The sequence below is a fragment of the Capsicum annuum genome, chromosome 12, assembly GCF_002878395.1.
Source record: "Capsicum annuum cultivar UCD-10X-F1 chromosome 12, UCD10Xv1.1, whole genome shotgun sequence".
Classification (NCBI taxonomy): domain Eukaryota; kingdom Viridiplantae; phylum Streptophyta; class Magnoliopsida; order Solanales; family Solanaceae; genus Capsicum; species Capsicum annuum.
Window position 1 is genome coordinate 15411719 of NC_061122.1, and position 18028 is coordinate 15429746.

Here is an 18028-nt window from a genome sequence, read left to right on the forward strand (position 1 = left end):
AGACGATGAAGATAAGAATATATTTTTCTATATCGCATGCTCCTATAAAGGGAAAAAGAAAGATGATGTGATAACGACACTGAACAAGTTTGGCTTCAAATCAGAAATCTGCATAAATTTCCTTGCAAAAAACTTTTATATATTTCAGAAGGAAGGATTGAGATGCATGATTTGATAGAACAGATGGGTCCACAAGTGGCGCATGATGTTCATCAGGACAAGCTGTGGAATCTTTGGCATGATGCTTACATAAATGCTGTTTTTCTAGCAAATCAGGTATGTATGTATATCCTCTGATGATTCAGTGTATTGGAGACTTTCCATGTTCTCTCCTCCATCATTTGTGCTTCAACAAGTAGTAGACATCGAGTGTTATGACATATTTTAGCCCCTTTGATTGTGTTTTTTTATTTTCACAAATTTATCCTCCCGCTTCACAAGCTGAAGAATAAATTTAACCACTGCTACCCTTTCTTGACCACACCCTTTTTTCCCTTCCTGCTTCATCTCTTGATAGACAGACTGATTTGTGTGATACATGAACTATAGAAAATTAATATTTAGATGCATGTATTTTTCATTTACTAGGAAAGAGAAAAAGAAAAAATTTAAATTTAAATTTAAATACATGAACTAGGCTAGGTACAATGATAGAAGAATACTGATAAATACTATTCATAATAATAAAAAAAAAAACTATAAATACTAGGTACATAAGCCAAAATGTAAGTCAAGTTGATAAAAATGTACTTATCTTCAAAAGAAATTGAGTGATTGAAAGTGCTCCTCCCCTATTATCTAACATCGTCTTCATCTTAATTCTTCCTCCTCCTTCATCTATTTCGTTATGGTCTGAGGTTCAGGAACAGTCCGAGCTTCAGCCAGTGGTTTGAAGTTCAGTTGCAGCAGTTTTGGACTTCAAATTTCAGACCACTGATTTGAAGTTCAGGTGCAACATTGGTCTAAAATTCAGGTGCAGCAATTACGTGGCTGAAGTTCAGTTGTAACAGTTTTGAACTGATCTGTTCCTTTATGTTGGTTTTCTGAACATCAATTTATTAGAGAAGTGATGATGTTTTTTTTTTTTACTGTGACAACTCATTGTCCATTTATTCCCTTGATTTTGACACCACAGAATTTCATTTTAATTATTTTGGGATAAACAATATAATTCATGTCATCAGATTTTTTGTTTACTTATAAAATTTGTTTTTATTCTAAAGGAATTTCTTACAAAAGATGTACCTAGAATGGATTAATTAAGAAGTTCAATAATTAAAACACGTATTGGTCATATTGTAATTTTTTTGTTGTATTAGTGATATGTAAGTCAAACTAAGTGTTTCAATTAAATTAGAAGGTAAGCTTCGTTCATAAACTATATTTTCAACTTTTTTTGAATATCCCATACTCTATAAGACTATTCAAATAGAAAAGAAAAGAAAAACACAAAGTCGTGTTTCCCGTTTCCTTGGAGATACCACCGCTCACTCATCTCATTTTATTTTCTTGGGTATTGTTAATCCAAAAATAATGTACATATACTTTTTCCTACTTCTGCAGATTTCAAGAACTACATTCCCTGTGGCTTCCCAAAATGAATCAGCCAAAAAATGGAAATATGATGCCTTCTTGAGTTTTGAGGGGAAGATATCCGCAAAACTTTTAGTTCTATCTCTGCTCCTGCTTGGAACAAACTGGAATTTGCATATTTAAAGATGATGTTAGTGTGTAATGTGGCCTTTGTTTGATTCACTCTTACTTTGTCAAAGGAAGTTTCTACCAAATACTTGTAGAAGATTAGTTTTTGGACTTGTCAAACAAGGTTGCTACTTGTTCAAACAAGGTTGCTACTTATTCAAACAAGTTGCTACTTGTTCAAACAAAGTTTGCTACTTGTCTCCATTTTCATCTCTATAAATAGGAGCCTTCTTTCTCATTTGTAATGCACATCAAATTACAAGAGTTCTCTTTCATTCTCTTGTATTTATTCCCTTTCTATTAGAGTATTAAGTTAAGAGAGTGGGTGTTGGGAAACACTTTTGTGAGTACTTTCTTTTAGAGTGATCTTGTGAGGTTTTCTCTTAGGATATTTGGGTTAATTAGAGTGACTACTCTAATTTTGTAATCTCTCCATTGTACTCTTGTTGATATAGTGAAGTTGTTCCTCTCCGCTCGTGGACGTAGGTCACACTGACCTAACCACGTTAAATTTGTGCCTCCTTTATTTTCTCAACTTATCGTTATTATCATATTTGTTATTGTCTTTGTTATTGTCATTATAACATTGTTTGGCTAAATTCTACAATAACCGGGTTCTCGATCCTAATAAATTGGTATCAAAGCCGAATCTAACCAGGTTATTTTCACTAGCCAAAAATGACTATAACAAAGACTTACATTGAGAAATTTGATCGAAGTGCAAACTTCAGAATGTTGCAATTAAAGATGGAAGCTATCCTAATTCATGATGGCTTAGATATGGCACTAGAAGGAAATGAGAAGAAGCCAGAAAAAATAACGAACGAAGAATTTGCCGTCATAGACAAAAAGCCAAAATCAGGTATTATTCTAAATCTTTCAAATGAGGTTTTACGTGAAGTATCTGCAGAAACCACAGCAAAAGACATGTGGGAAAAACTAAAATCCTTGTATATGAAGAGGACAGTGAAAAATGGACTGTACCTGAAGCAAAAACTTTACACATTTCGTATTGACTTTACCTCTATACTTTCACATCTTGTTGCTTTTGATTCTATTCTTATGGATTTGAGTAATATAGACATTGAAGTTAAAGATGAAGATCAAGCCGTCTTATTACTTATTTCCTTACCCCAATCATTTAAGCATATTAGAGATACTATGCTTTATGGAAAGGATAATATTTCTTACAAAGAAATTAAATCTATCTTAAAAACAAAGGAATAGAGATATTATTGGGGAAAGTAGCATAACCCATGGGGAAGGATTGTTTGTAAGAGGTAGATCTAATAAGAAAGAATCAAGTAGTGAGAGGTCTAAATCAAGGTCAAAATCTAAACCCAGAAATGTAGTGTGCAAATACTGTCATAAGAAAGGTCATCTTATTTTTGAATGCTATAAGTTGAAAAACAAAGAAAAGCATAAGGAAAATAAAAATGAGCACCAAAATGCTGACTCCGCCGAAGCAAGTGTAGCTGCTGATGAGTCTGAGAGAACAATATTCTTAGCAACTAATAACATTTTTAAATCTAACGATGAGTGGATTTTAGATTCGAGTTGTTCATATTACATGTGTCCCAATAGGGATTTGTTTACCACATTCGAATCCGTTGGAGGTGGAGTTGTCTTGATAGGCAACAATACTCCTTGCAAGGTTTTTGGTAAAGGTACAGTCCGAATTAGAATGCATGATAGTGGAGAACTCTCACTGATGTTAGATATGTTCCTGACTTAAAGAAAAATCTCATTTTATTGGGCACTCTAGAATCTCTTGGGTGTAAATACACAGGTGAAGGTGGAGTTTTGAAAGTCTCTCTAGGCGCTCTTGTGATCATGAAAGCACACAGATCAGGTATGTTGTACACTTTATTGGGATCCACTATTACAGGTGGTGCTGCAGTTTTCACTTCAAATCAACTTGATCCCAACATCATTAAATTGTAGCATATGCGATTGGGGCATATGAGTGAGAAAAGTCTTTCCATCCTCAGCAAAAGAGGTCTACTGTGTGGGCAAAGTATCAGAAAAATAAAGTTCTACGAACACTGTGTGTTCAGAAAGCAGAAAAGAGTCAGCTTTAAATTTTCAGCAGTTCATCGAACAAAAGGTACTTTGGACTATATTCATTCAGATCTTTGGGGTCTTTTCCGTACTCCATCAAAAGCTGGTACCAGGTATATGTTAACTTTTATTGATGATTATTCAAGAAAATTTTGGGTTTATTTCATGAAAAACAAAAGTGATGTTTTCTTGACTTTCAAACAATGGAAAGTTTTGATTGAGAAGCAAATAGGAAAGCAGGTCAAGCGGCTTAGAACAGATAATGGCTTGGAGTTTTGTAATGACAAGTTCAGCAAATTTTACAAAAATGAAGGAAATGTTCGACATCGCATCATGAGGATGACACCTCAACAAAATGGTATTGCAGATAGGATAAACAGGACTATTTTGGAAAGAGCCGATTGTATGATTTTGAATACTGGGTTGACAAATGATTTTTGGGCAGAGGCTATCTCTACAGTTTGTTATATTATCAACTGTGCTCCTTCTGCACTTTTGAACTTCAAGACTCCAGAGGAAATATGGTCAGATACACCTGCTAATTATTCTGACTTAAAAGTTTTTGGTTGTCTTGCATATGCATGTAAATGATCGAAAATTAGAGCCAAGGGCTAAAAAATATATTTTCCTCAGTTATGCATCTGGGGTGAAAGAATATAGACTTTGTTGCCCTGACCCCAAGTCACAAAAATTTATAATTAGTAGAGATGTAAACTTTGATGAATCCTCCATGTTACATTCCAGAAAAGAGTCTTATAACTCTTGTACCATGAACAAAGAGCATGATGTGTATGAACAGGTAGAGGTTGAGCTTGGCATACCTTCTGAGCTAATCTCATCGTCAACTGTGGACCAAAATACAGTTGGAACTCTAGAAGTTGTGACTTCTGAAGTTAAACCAAATGAGTATTTCATAGCAACACATAGACCAAGAAGACAAATTCTCAGACCAGAAAGGTATGAAGATTATGTTGCATTTGCTTTTTCAGTTGCACAGGAAACTGAAGAAATTGGAGAACCATCAAATTATTCAGAAGTAGTTTCTGGTGTTGATTCTTCCAAGTGGCTGATTGCAATGAATGAAGAAATTAAATCTCTCCATAAGAATGGTACTCGATCTCTTGTGAAGCCGCCGTCAGAAAGCAGAATCATTGGTTACAAATGGGTCTTTAAGAAAAAAGATGGAATTCTAGGGACTGAAGATGCAAGGTATAAGGCACGATTAGTTGCAAAGGGCTATAGTCAGGTACAAGGAGTTGATTTTAAAGATATTTTTTAACCTGTTGCTAAACATAGATCTATTCGTGTCTTGCTTACCTTAGTTGCCATGCATGATTTGGAATTAGAACAGCTTGATGTTAAAATAGTTTTCGCGAATTTGGGGAACAAATATACATGCAACAACCTGAAGGATTTAAAATCGAATGAAAGAAAGATCATGTTTGCTTGTTAAAGAAATCCTTGTATGGATTAAAACAATCTCCAAGACAATGGTATAAGAGGTTTGATTCCTTGATGTTGGGTCATGGTTATTCAAGAAACATGTATGATAGTTGTGTTTACTTTTGAAAGTTAAATGATGGTACATTCGTTTATTTACTATTATATGTTGATGATATGCTCATTGCTGCTAAGGATTTGACAAAAATTCACATTTTGAAAAGTCAGCTGAAAAGTGAATTTGAAATGAAAGATTTGGGAGTAGCTAAGAAAATCTTTGGCATGAAGATTAGACGCAGGCTATTTTTGACCCAGAAGAAGTACTTGGAGAAGGTCTTGGAGAGGTTTGGTATGAAATAAGCTAAACCAGTAAGTACTCCCCTTGATACAATACTAAGTGTGTATCAAGAGATTCCAACCAACACAAGAACAACAACATGAACAACAAAATGCTAGTGAATCGAAAATGGCCACACATGGCTTCACTAGGCTTGCAACACTTGTTTGAGATAGACAAGTGAGTTTAACAACAAGAACAACAAAGACAATATTGCTAGTGAATCGAAAGAGCCCCACACGACTTCACTAGACTTTTATATTCAACAACACAACGTTAACAAGATTTACAAAGAAAGAGATAGAAACTTGACACACAATATTCATTAATATAAGAACCCTAACAAGAGAAAGGACCCTAAGACTAATAAATATCAATACCAAGTTCTTACTTGGACCAAGAGGAACTCAAAGAACCCCAAGAACCTAGTTTCTAGCGAAGATACAACACTAGTATCACTCTACTAGTGAGAATTCGGTTTTGGCCTCTCCAAATGAGAAAGAAAAGTTAAAAATTTGCAAGTCTTTTGTTTCTTGAATAATAGGAATGAACTAAATCAAGACTAGCCCTATTACATGGCTTATATAGTCACTTAGAAAGAAGGGACAAAGACCAAAATACCCTTGGCATTTAAGTGGATGGGTTTGGGGTGTCTTGGTGGGCCTTTTCACATTTTATTAAATATAGGCCCTTAAATGGGCTCACAAGGGCCTCATACATAGCCAAGAATGTAAACAAGGCTTGGAGTCATTGCAAATCACGTTCTTGGCTTCGTGTGAAAAGTCTCGAGCTAGGAATTCCCGTATCATCCTCTCCATCTTGAAAGGAATTTGTCCTCAAATTTGGATCATTGCCATCCTCCACTATTACCACCCGAGAGAGATCACACGTTGAAAGTGTTGTGCACTTGATATTCTGGGGGTACATCAATCTTGTAGGCATTGTCGTTGATCCCTTCTAATACTTGGAACGGGCCATCACCCCGTGGCATCAACTTAGCATTCCTTTGAGACGGGAATCTATCCTTCCTTAGGTGCACCCATACCCAATCTCCCGATTCAAGAATGAGCTTTCTTCTCCTTTTGTTGACTCGCCACGTAATTTCTTGGTTTTCTTCTCCAACCTCAACCTCACATTCTCATGTAGCTTATTTATGGCCTCGGTCCATTTGCTTCCATCTAAGATTATCACAAGATCACTTGGCAAAGGGGTTAAATCCAAAGGGGTGAGAGGGTTGATGCCGTATACACACTCAAAGGGTGTCATCCCCGTGCTCGAGTGTATAACACGATTATAAGCAAACTCAATCAACGGTAAGTAATCCTCCCAAGAAGTCATTTTTTCTTTAACCATGGACCGTAGCATAGACCCTAAGGTCCTATTTACTACTTCCATTTGAGCATTGGTTTATGGGTGGCATGAAGTCGAAAACAACAACTTAGTACCGAGTCTACCCCACATGGACTTCCAAAAGTGGCTTAGAAATTTAGAATCCCTATCACTCACTATGGTCATTGAAACACCATGAGGTTTTACAACATTATCAACAAACAAAGAGGCTACACTAGGCGCATCATTACATTTAGAACAAGGAATAAAGTGATCCATCTTGGAAAACTAATCCACCACAACAAAAATACTATCCCGCCTCCTTCTAGTCCTCGGCAATCCCAACACGAAGTCTATTGATATGTCAAGCCAAGGATGCAAAGGGGTGGACAATAGGGTGTACAACCCGAGGGGTTGGAGCCGTGACTTGGCTCTTTTATACTCAACACATTGGCCGTAAATCCGGTCCATATCCTTGTGCATTATAGGCCAATAAAATTATTCTTCCATAATTTCGAGGGTCTTCTTGACCCTAAAATGGCCCATTAGACCCCCATTATGTGCTTTTCTCACAAATAATTCTCTCTACAAACTTGAGGGAACACACAATCATCTATCTTTAAATAAGTATCCATCAAATTTAGTATAGGGATGGGAACCCCTATCCGTAACCCACCTATCCCTATCCAACTCTTTACTTTCCCTATAGGTGGGAGCGAAGTGAGGGTCCTTGGGGTATAAAGACTTGAGGCTTTTAAACCCTCATCAACTTAGACGACAAAGTAGACACAAGCACATGTTTTTTGGATAAAGCATCGGTAACCACATTGTCTTTACCCTTCTTGTATTGAATAACATAAGGGAAAGTTTCAAGAAATTCAATCCATTTGGCATGCCTCTGGTTAAGCTTGTCTTGTGCCCATAGATGCTTCAAGGATTCATGATCCATTCGGATCACGAATTCTTTAGGCCATAAATGATGTTGCCAAGTGGCTAAGGCTCTAATCAAGGCATACAATTCTAAATCGTATGTAGAGTAGTTTAGAGTTGCTCCTTTGAGATTTTTGCTAAAGTAGGCAATAGGCTTCAATTCTTGCATTAAAACCGCGCCTATGCCAACTTTGATAGCATCACATTCGACCTTAAAAGTTTTGTCAAAATTCTGTAATTGGAGCAAAGGGGCCGAGATGAACATAGCTTTCAAGTCCTCGAAGGCCTTAGCTTGTTCATCTCCCCACTTGAAAGGCCAATTTTTTTAATCACTTCGGTCAAAGGGGCAGCAATGGTGCTAAATCTTTTGACAAAACGTCTATAAAACTAGCCAACCCGTGGAAGCTTTTCACTTCACCTACGGTTTTGGGAGTTGGCCAATTTTAAATGGCGTAAATCTTAGATTCATTCACTTTGACCCCTCTTGAGCTCACCAAAAATCCAAGAAATACAACCTCATGGACACCAAAAGAACACTTTTCTAGATTAGCATATAACTTCTCTTTTCGGAGGACATCAAATATACATTGTAAATGCTTTACATGCTCATCTAAGGACTTACTATACACCAACACATCATCAAAGTAAACAACAACAAACTTTCCGATAAATGGCTTCATCACATGATTCATTAGCCTCATGAAAATACTTGGAGCATTTGTTAGGCCGAATGGCATAACCATCCATTCATAGAGACCAAATTTGGTCTTGAAGGCGGTTTTCCATTCATCACCCGATTGCATACGAATTTGGTGATAGGCACTTCTCAAATCAATTTTAGAAAACAAACACGAACCACTCAATTCATCAAGAATATCATCTAACCTAGGAATAGGGTGATGATATTTTACCGTTATCTTGTTGATGGCTCAGCAATCAACGCACATACGCCAAGTCCCATCTTTCTTGGTAACTAGTAGCACTGGGACCGCATAAGGGCTCATACTCTCCTTCATGTACCCTTTGTTAAGGAGTTCTTCAACTTGGCATTGCAATTCGTTGGTATCCATTGGGTTGCTCCTATAAGCCGGTTTATTGGGCAATTATGAACCCGACATAAAATCTATTTGGTGTTCAATTCCCTGAAGTGGGGGCAATCCTTGCGGTAATTTCTTTGGGAAGACATCCTCGTAATTCTGTAAAACATGAGAAATAGGAGGAGAAATAGAAATGCTAGTGGCGTTAGTATTAAAAGAATGAGCCAAGAGGAGCATCGGAGTGTCCTCGTCATGATCGACAAATAATAATTTCCTCCTAGCCATCATCACCACACTTCCTTGCCCCTTAGAAATTAGGAGCGCCTCAGTTTCCCCTAATCCCTCACTCTCGGATTCCCCTCTTTTCCCCTTACTCTCGGCCTTCTTTCCCTTTTCCTTCAATTCTCACATCTTTAGGTATAATTCATTCACTTGGGAAGGCAATAATGGATGAAGAGCGACCTTGCGGCCATTCTTCTCAAGTGTATACCGATTAGACCTTCCATTATGTTTGGTCGACCTATCGTATTGCCAAGGCCTTCCTAACAACAAATGACAAGCTTGCATTGGTATCACGTCACAAAGTACCTCGTCATGTTAGTTGGATACCTTAAAACGTATCACACATTGCCTTGTGACCTTTAAATCGCTGCATTCATTCAACTATTGCAACTTGTAAGGACTAGTGTGAGGTGCAGTCAGCAATTTCAAGAAGTTCACCATTGCAACAGTAAACACATTCGCACAACTTCCACTATCTATCACCATAGTGCACACACTTTCCTTCACAAGACATTTAGTATGCAATAGATTCTCCCATTGGCTAGGATCATCTATTGCCTTACTAATCATGGCAGCCTCACTACAAAGTTTGGAACCACACACTCCCCTTCTTATAGATAAGCATCCTCACAATAATCATCATTATCATGTAGATTATTTTCAGGTTCCTCTCCATCTTGAGGCTCGGTCTCATTCTCTTCTTTTTTAAGACCCACTTCCTCACCAAGGTAATACAATCTCCCTTCCCTTAGGATCACATTACGCCAGTTTGGACATTCATTGGTTTTATATCCCCAACCTTGGCACTTGAAACATTGTAACCCATTAGGATTAGGATACTTGTGAGCTTCTTGTCAGGGAGAAAATTTATGGACTATTTTAGTCTCGGGCATCCTTGTAGTGGCGGTTGGTCCTTGGTCCAACCCAAAGATAGTTGAGCCATATCTTTGCTCCTCGGCCAACCCGATATTAATGGTCCCTTTGCCTTGAACGAAGACCTCCCTTTAAGATCCCTTTCAATCTCAAGAGCCGCTTGGAAAATCCCTTCAACGGTATCAAACTTGTGAAGCATCAGATGGGTGGAGATCTCTTTGTTCAACCCACACTTGAACCAAATAATGTCATGGCCAATTTGTTCTCCCCGATGATCAAGCTTCAACATGAGTTGTTGAAACTCATCATAGTATGCCATAACACTTTGATTCCCTTATCACAAATTGTACAACCTAGCAAGAAACTCATGACGGTAACTTTCGGGAAGATACCGTTGCCTCATTAGGTACCTCAACCAAAACCATGGTGGTGGTTGTCCCTCTACCAACTCGTTGCCGAACCGCTTGACGTATTCCCACCAAGTGTTAGCATAGCCTTCAAAATGATCTATGGCATAACAACTCTTCTTATCCTCTGAGATATTATTCACTTGAAACACTTTATCACACGCCGACTCCCAAGTAAGATACACCTCGGGGTCACTTTCACCCTTAAAGATAGGTAGGCTCAATTTGATGGTATTGATGACTACGTCTCTCTCTAGGTGTCGGTTTCCCCTTTCTCCATACCCTCAGTATCTCCTTGGATCCACACGACCCCCTCTTATCTGTTCCTCCCTCATGTAGGCATTGTCAAAGGCTCCATACCCTTCATAATTCTCTCTACCATATTCCTCAATGTAGACGGGATGGTTATGGACATTTGGAACTTGATTCGAAGAAATTGGATTTTGTGCAGGTGGTGGTCTTTAGTTTAGTTGAGCTTGGAAGGGGGGGTTTGGATTTTGTGGAGACATTTGACGTCTGAGTACCTCTTACGGAACTTGAGGTATTTGGGAATGGGTTGATCTATTAGAGTCTCGGTTTAAAGGGTTATAAGTGGTTTGGCTTGCGGCATTTAGTAGAGCTAGTGAAGGATTTGGGAATTGTGGCCATGTTTCGGGAATAGTGGTGGTGGGGAAATTTCTATCATGTCCACTTGATGAAACATGTCGAGGAGTAGAAGGACGAGAGTTCCTTTGACTCTCCACTTGTTCTAACCTCCCACTAATAGTCATTACTTCTCCCCTTATTGCTCCCACTTCTGTACTCAACCTTTCAAGAGCTCGGGTCATAGCCTCAAGAGGGACCCTCATATTCTCCATTTCATTAAAATCCACGGTTTGAGATGTGGTTCCCTCCATTATTAAGGTATCACCTACAAAAGCAACAAACAAGTTAGTTTAAAATCCTTCTCCCCACTCACACTCTCTTGGTTCGCTCATACTCAAGTTCCACAAGTGTTGTAGATTGTCTAGGAACTCGGGAATCCGTAAGGTATGAGTATGATCTTGCCCAGACTGGATTCTTGTTTGAAACTCAAATAATTCTCGTCGGACTAGAGCCAAGAGTTACAACATATTCAAACGACAAAAGCACAAAAACAAACAACGTTAAAACGAAGAACGTACATAAAACTAACTTACAAGCTAGTAGGGTATTACTAGGTTTTCAATTAGTGTCGAGCAAACAAACGAAACTAGGAAACAATAAAATGAAACTAAGAAATCTAAAATTTGAACTCAAAAATATTACGTGAATAGTACTTTAGTGACGTGATAGTCCACTATTGGCCTCGATTTTTATCAAAATTTTATTTCCAAATTTCAAGTCTTGATCAATATACAATTTGGAATTGGTGGATTTAGTTAATGGAGGGAAAAGTGGTCTTGGAGCCTTTTTGTTCAAATTTCAAAAGCAAAACTTGACTTCTTTGAACTTTCTCCTTGAAACAAGGTCCTTAAATCAAGGAAAAGTAGATGAAAAGTCTTTGAAGTGATAGGGACAAGTCTTTCACTAACAACTACTACAAGTTTGTCTTTCATCTTTTTAGATCTAGTTTGCACTTTAAGGATTAACAAGATGATGAAAGGGTGAAGAACCTTAAGAACACAACAACAACTCCAAGAACAACAACAATTTCAGTTTCCAACTCCACTACAACAAGACCATCAAATTGGCCAAGGCTTAGGTAACAACAACATCCAACTTGGCCACACTTTGTTCACATCTACAACTTCAACAAGTTCAAGTTCAATCTTAGATTTGGACACTTTTTAGTGTTAATGAGAAAGAAACTCATACTAGAAACACTCTAAACAAACAAAATACTACAAGTTATAGACACACAACAAACAAATCTTGTCCAAGATAACAACAACACAATTTTCGGCCAAGAACACAAAATGGATAGATTTACACTTTTCTGAATTTTTTTTTTCAGTTTTCAGTTTTTTTTTTATTTTCTTAGCAAGAAAGACCAAGATTGGTATTGTAAGAACAATACCAAAGGTGAATTTGATACCAAATGATACAATACTAAGTGTGTATCAAGAGATTCCAACCAACACAAGAACAACAACATGAACAACAAAGTGCTAGTGAATCGAAAATGGCCACACACGACTTCACTAGGCTTGCAACACTTGTTTGAGCTAGAAAAGTGAGTTTAACAACAATAACAACAAAGACAATATTTCTAGTGAATCGAACGAGCCCCACACGGCTTCACTAGACTTTTATATTAATAACACAATGTTAACAAGATTTACAAAGAAAGAGATACAAACTTGACACATAATATTCATTAATCTAAGAACCCTAACAAGAGAAAGGACCCTAAGACTAATAAATATTAATACCAAGTTCTTACTTGGACCAAGAGGAACTTAAAGAACCCTAAGAACCTAGTTTCTAGCCAAGATACAACACTAGTATCACTCTACTAGTGAGAATTCGGTTTTGGCCTCTCCAAATGAGAAAGAGAATTAAAAAATTTACAAGTCTTTTGTTTCTTGAATAATAGAAATGAACTAAAGCAAGACTAGCCCTATTACATGGCTTATATAGTCATGTAGAAAGGAGGGACAAATACCAAAATACTCTTGGCATTTAAGTGGGTGGGTTTGGGGTGTCTTGGTGGGCCTCTTCATATTTTATTAAATATAGGCCCTTAGATGGGCTCACAAGGGCCTCACACATGGCCAAAAATGTGAACAAGGCTTGGAGTCATTGCAACTCACGTGTTTGGCTTCGTGTGAAAGGTCTCAAGCTACGAATTCTTGTATCACCCCTTGCTGCTCATTTTAAGTTATCAGCTGCTCAATCACCACAGTCAGAGGAAGAAGAATGGTATATGGCGCAGGTACCATATTCTAGTATAGTTAGCAGTATTATGTACGCAATGGTATGTATACATCCGGATATTTCATATAGAGTAAGTATGGTAAGTTGATATATGACTTATCCTGGAAAAGCACATTGGCAGGTGGTGAAATGGATTCTCAAATACTTGCGTGGTACTTCAAATGCATGTTTGGAATTCGGAAGAAATACTAACACTTCGGTTGGTTTTGTAGATTCAGATTATGTAAGTGATCTTGACAATAGAAGATCACTGACTGGCTATGTGTTTTGCATTGGTGGTTGTGCTATCAATTGAAAAGCTACATTACAACACGTAGTAGCTTTATCTACTACCGAAGCATAAATATGGCGGTGACCGAGGCTATCAAATAATCCTTATGGTTGAAGGGTCTATTTGTTGAACTTAGTCCATACTAAGGTGAGATTATTATTTTCTGTGATAGTAAAAGTGCTATCCACTTGACTAAAGATCAAACGTATTACGAGAGAACGAAACACATTGACATCAAGTATTATTTTATTCGGGAATCTATTATTGAAGTAAAGGTCTCTGTTCAAAAGATCAACACTAGAGACAATCCTGCAGACATGTTTACGAAGTCTCTTCCGATTAGTAAGTTCAACCTTTGCTTGAGCTTGATTGTCGTTTATGAAGAATGATTTTGCCCACACAGGCTATTGCGGAGAGGAAGCAAATCTACTATAGTATCCAAACTCAGGCCAAGGTGGAGATTTGTAATGTGACCTTTGTTTGATTCACTCTTGGTTTGTCAAAGGAAGTTTCTACCAAATACTTGTGGAAGATTATTTTTTGGACTTGTCAAACTAGGTTGCTACTTGTTCAAAGAAGTTGCTACTTGTTCAAACAAGGTTGCTACTTATTCAAACAAGTTGCTACTTGTTCAAACAAAGTTTGCTACTTGTCTCCATTTTCATCTCTATAAATAGTAGCCTTCTTTCTCATTTGTAATGCACATCAAATTACAAGAGTTCTCTTTCATTCTCTTGTATTTATTCCCTTTCTATTAGAGTATTAAGTTAAGAGAGTGGGTGTTGGGAAACACTTTTGTGAGTACTTTCTTTTAGAGTGATCTTGTGAGGTTTTCTCTTGGGATATTTGGGTTAATTAGAGTGACTACTCTAATTTTGTAATCTCTCCATTGTACTCTTGTTGATATAGTGAAGTTGTTCCTCTCCGCTCGTGGACGTAGGTCACACTGACCTAACCACGTTAAATTTGTGCCTCCTTTATTTTCTCAACTTATCGTTATTATCATATTTGTTATTGTCTTTGTTATTGTCATTATAACATTGTTTGACTAAATTCCGCAATAACCGGGTTCTCGATCCTAACATTGTGCTTGAAAGGGGAGACTGCATTGTAACAATACTGTTCAAATGCATTCAGGAGTCTAGAATTGCCATTATTATATTCTCCAAGAACTATGCTTCATCCCGTTGGTGCTTGGATGAACTCACTAAGATCATGGAGTGCGTTGACAACAATGGAACGACAGTCTTCCCTGTATTCCTTGATATTGACCATCGAATGTACGCAAGCAAAGAAATAGTCTTGCTAATGCGTTTGCCAAACACAAGAATACGTCTGATGTAGAGAAAGTTGGAAAGTGGAAGGAGGCTTTGCGTAATGTAGCCAATATAGCATGATGGGATGTTGCTAAATCTGCCAACGGGTGAGTTTTAGATTAAAGGACACCTTTTAATTTGATTCAAGTTGTTAAGTATCCCACATCGAAAGAGGAAAGGGTCCTTGGTCTCCTTATAAGGCTTGGACAATCCTCCTTCTCATAAGCTAGCTTTTGGACCAATTTTAATATGGTATCAAAGCCAGGCCCATTTCAAATATTTATTCCCATATATATTGTCCACGCTACAGTTAGCCTGGGCGTGCGTGGGAGTGTTAAGTATCCCACATCGGAAGAGGAAAGGGTCCATGGTCTCCTTATAAGGCTTGGACAATCCTCTTGTGCGGGGGAGTGTTAAGTATCCCACATCGGAAGAGGAAAGGGTCCTTGGTCTCCTTATAAGGCTTGGACAATCCTCCTCTTCATGAGCTAGCTTTTGGGGCGTGAGTTAGGCCCAAGACCAATTTTAACACAAGTTTCATGGGACCTGTTTATTTTCTGGCATGTGCTGTGGAAAAATCTCAATGTTTTGCAGGTTTCCTGAATTGAACTTTTTTATGCAAAACATGAAGGGTCAGTTTATTTATTTTAATTTTTGATCAATACAAAGAGATGGGGTTATTAATTTATTTATTTATTTGTAACTAGAATGTTTTTGAACCACCTTTATCACTGCACTAGAAGTTTTCATCTGTCAAAAGTGATTTAACTGTTTACTTATAACCAAATAAATTATTTTTACCCTATTTGCACAGTGTACTTCCAACCAATGGATTCAGTTGAAACCCCTTCCTTACAACAACTTTTGAACCACCTTTACCACTACTAGGACTTTTATTGACAAAGAGATTTAAACAGTTACTTATAACCAAATAAACTTTTGTGCAGTATACTTTGTTCCACCACTGATTTTAAGATAGAGAAATGTGAAACTGATAATGATGTTTTGGCTCAAGCTATGCTTTTGTCTTCCCCAATATTTTGAACTTGAACTAGGAATCAAGAAGATCATTCAATATCTTTTAATTGGCATCTCATTGAGGGCTCAATAATTGTCCTTACATTCTTTATGTAGGTTGAGTGAACTGCCTATGAATATGAATGCGTGGGTAATCAAGTACAAGTAGTTTCAACTAATTTTAATTAATAAATGAACAGACACTCAAACTTGGCCTTGACAAGTAAGCACTCCAACTTTGAGTATGCACATCTTGACACCTCAATTCATCTCCACTGTGTAAGGTGGAACACTCCAACTTACCAAATTTATGGGTCACGCCAGTGTAGAGTGTCCACGAGACAGAGGAGATGGGATGGAGTATTTAGTTGTCAGTTGTGACCAAGTTGATATGTGCACTCTCAAAAGTTGAAGTTCTTACTTGTAGTGCTTACTTTTCACTGGAGGCCAAGTTTGGGTGACTGTTTACGTATTATGCTTTAATTTATGCTGCATAATCATTGTTTGAGCATTTTGTTAGATCAATTTCATTTGTAATTGACTAATTGTTGAAAGTAGAGTAAAATTTGTTATTGTTCTCTCTTTGAATTTCTCGTGGAATAGAGTTCATAGCAGTTTTTGGCTTTGTCTATAAACAAAATTTGCACCCAGGGGTGTGGCCTGGTGGTCAATGAATCAAATCCCAGGAGAGACACAGAATACCGTGATTCTTCCCTTCTCATTTGTCCTAGCCTTGGTGGATTGAGTTACTTGATATCTATTTTTGATGGGAGGTGGTAGGTATCCGTGATTTAGTCGAGGTGTGTGAAAACTGGCCTGGACACCACGTTTATTAAAATAAATTGAATTCTTCGTTAAGTCTCAAATTCAGGATCATTGCTGCATGAATTTTCTGAGTTTAGGCCAAATCGTTTTCTGCCTTTTCCCACGTTCAAAGTAGCATAAGTCATAAGAAAATAATCTAGAGATAAAAAGACTTCACCAATGAGCTTATCATCCATCAGTAAGTAAGCAGACAACTGAGTTCAATCTCGAGCTTCTGAAGTAATGTTTGATCGCTGCTCAAGCTATGTAAGATTTGGATTACCTGGCATTTTATATAAACTATAGCATTTATATTGACGGGTATTTATTTCTTACTAATGTGAATGAAGTGCTTCAAATGTTTTACTCTTAATTACCGGGACAGGGAATAATGCATTAAGTTGATAGTCAACCAGGTTTCTCAGAATATAAATGCAACACAAGCATCAAAAAGAAGGGAAATCTTAGTTGAAAGTTGAATTCGATGGTGTTTATTTTGTTGGGTTATGGTGATGGGTGGATTGCGGAAGCTGATCTGGTCAATTTGAAGGGCCTTGGGAGTTGTGTATAGATGATTTTCTCCCATGGGATTGCTTTGCTTTGTGCATAATCTGTGAAGAGCTGTATTTGATCTCCTTCACAATTTTTCAGTTAATTAAGAACAACTTTATGAAACAGTGCATTGATGCTACAGGCACACATGAAGCATAACTGACGAGAATCAAAGATTTAAACTGTCTTGCCCTGATATATGGATGGAACAGTTCATTTTTGTGCGATCCGATTGTTATTTCTACAATATATTCGGGTATGCAGAATCTGTATAGCAGAACAACAACTTCAACTAGTTCAAGTTTATAAACAAGAACACAATGAAGTATATCAAATACCCTCAACACAAGATCAAAATGACCTTTCCAAGAGGTGTATTTTATTTTTTTCAGAAAAATAGATGAAACAGAAATGAATAAGGCCAAGTCGTCCGAATTCACGGAGTTTACTTAAGGAAATAATTCCCCTCACTGTACCCGAGGTTGTGTAATTTTTCCTTCCAGGATAAAATGGCCTTCAGTTTGATTATAGTGGTACCTCAAATAGTCGGATTCTTCGAACATACTTAACAGTTTGACTGATCACAAAGAGTATTTTGAAGACAAGAAGAGTTGTGCAATCTGAAAATTTCTATATCAAAATCTGTGGATGAAACCAGGTTTATATAGCCACAAGATGCCTCTTCAAAAAGGTGGCATTGGTTCAATTTAAAGGTGTGTGACTTTTCTGAAAATGCATGTCTGTTTTCTTAAAACAGTGCATCATTTTGCTGA

At 37.4% G+C, this 18028-nt stretch overlaps 1 long non-coding RNA gene across 1 annotated transcript; it reads left to right on the forward strand.

The window, feature by feature from the left end:
- The first annotated feature begins 662 nt into the window (after nucleotides 1-662).
- Nucleotides 663-2802, forward strand: LOC124889302. The gene is made up of 2 exons (XR_007048178.1): nucleotides 663-973; nucleotides 1564-2802. It is a non-coding gene; the product is annotated as an uncharacterized LOC124889302 (long non-coding RNA).
- Nucleotides 2803-18028: the final 15226 nt, after the last annotated feature.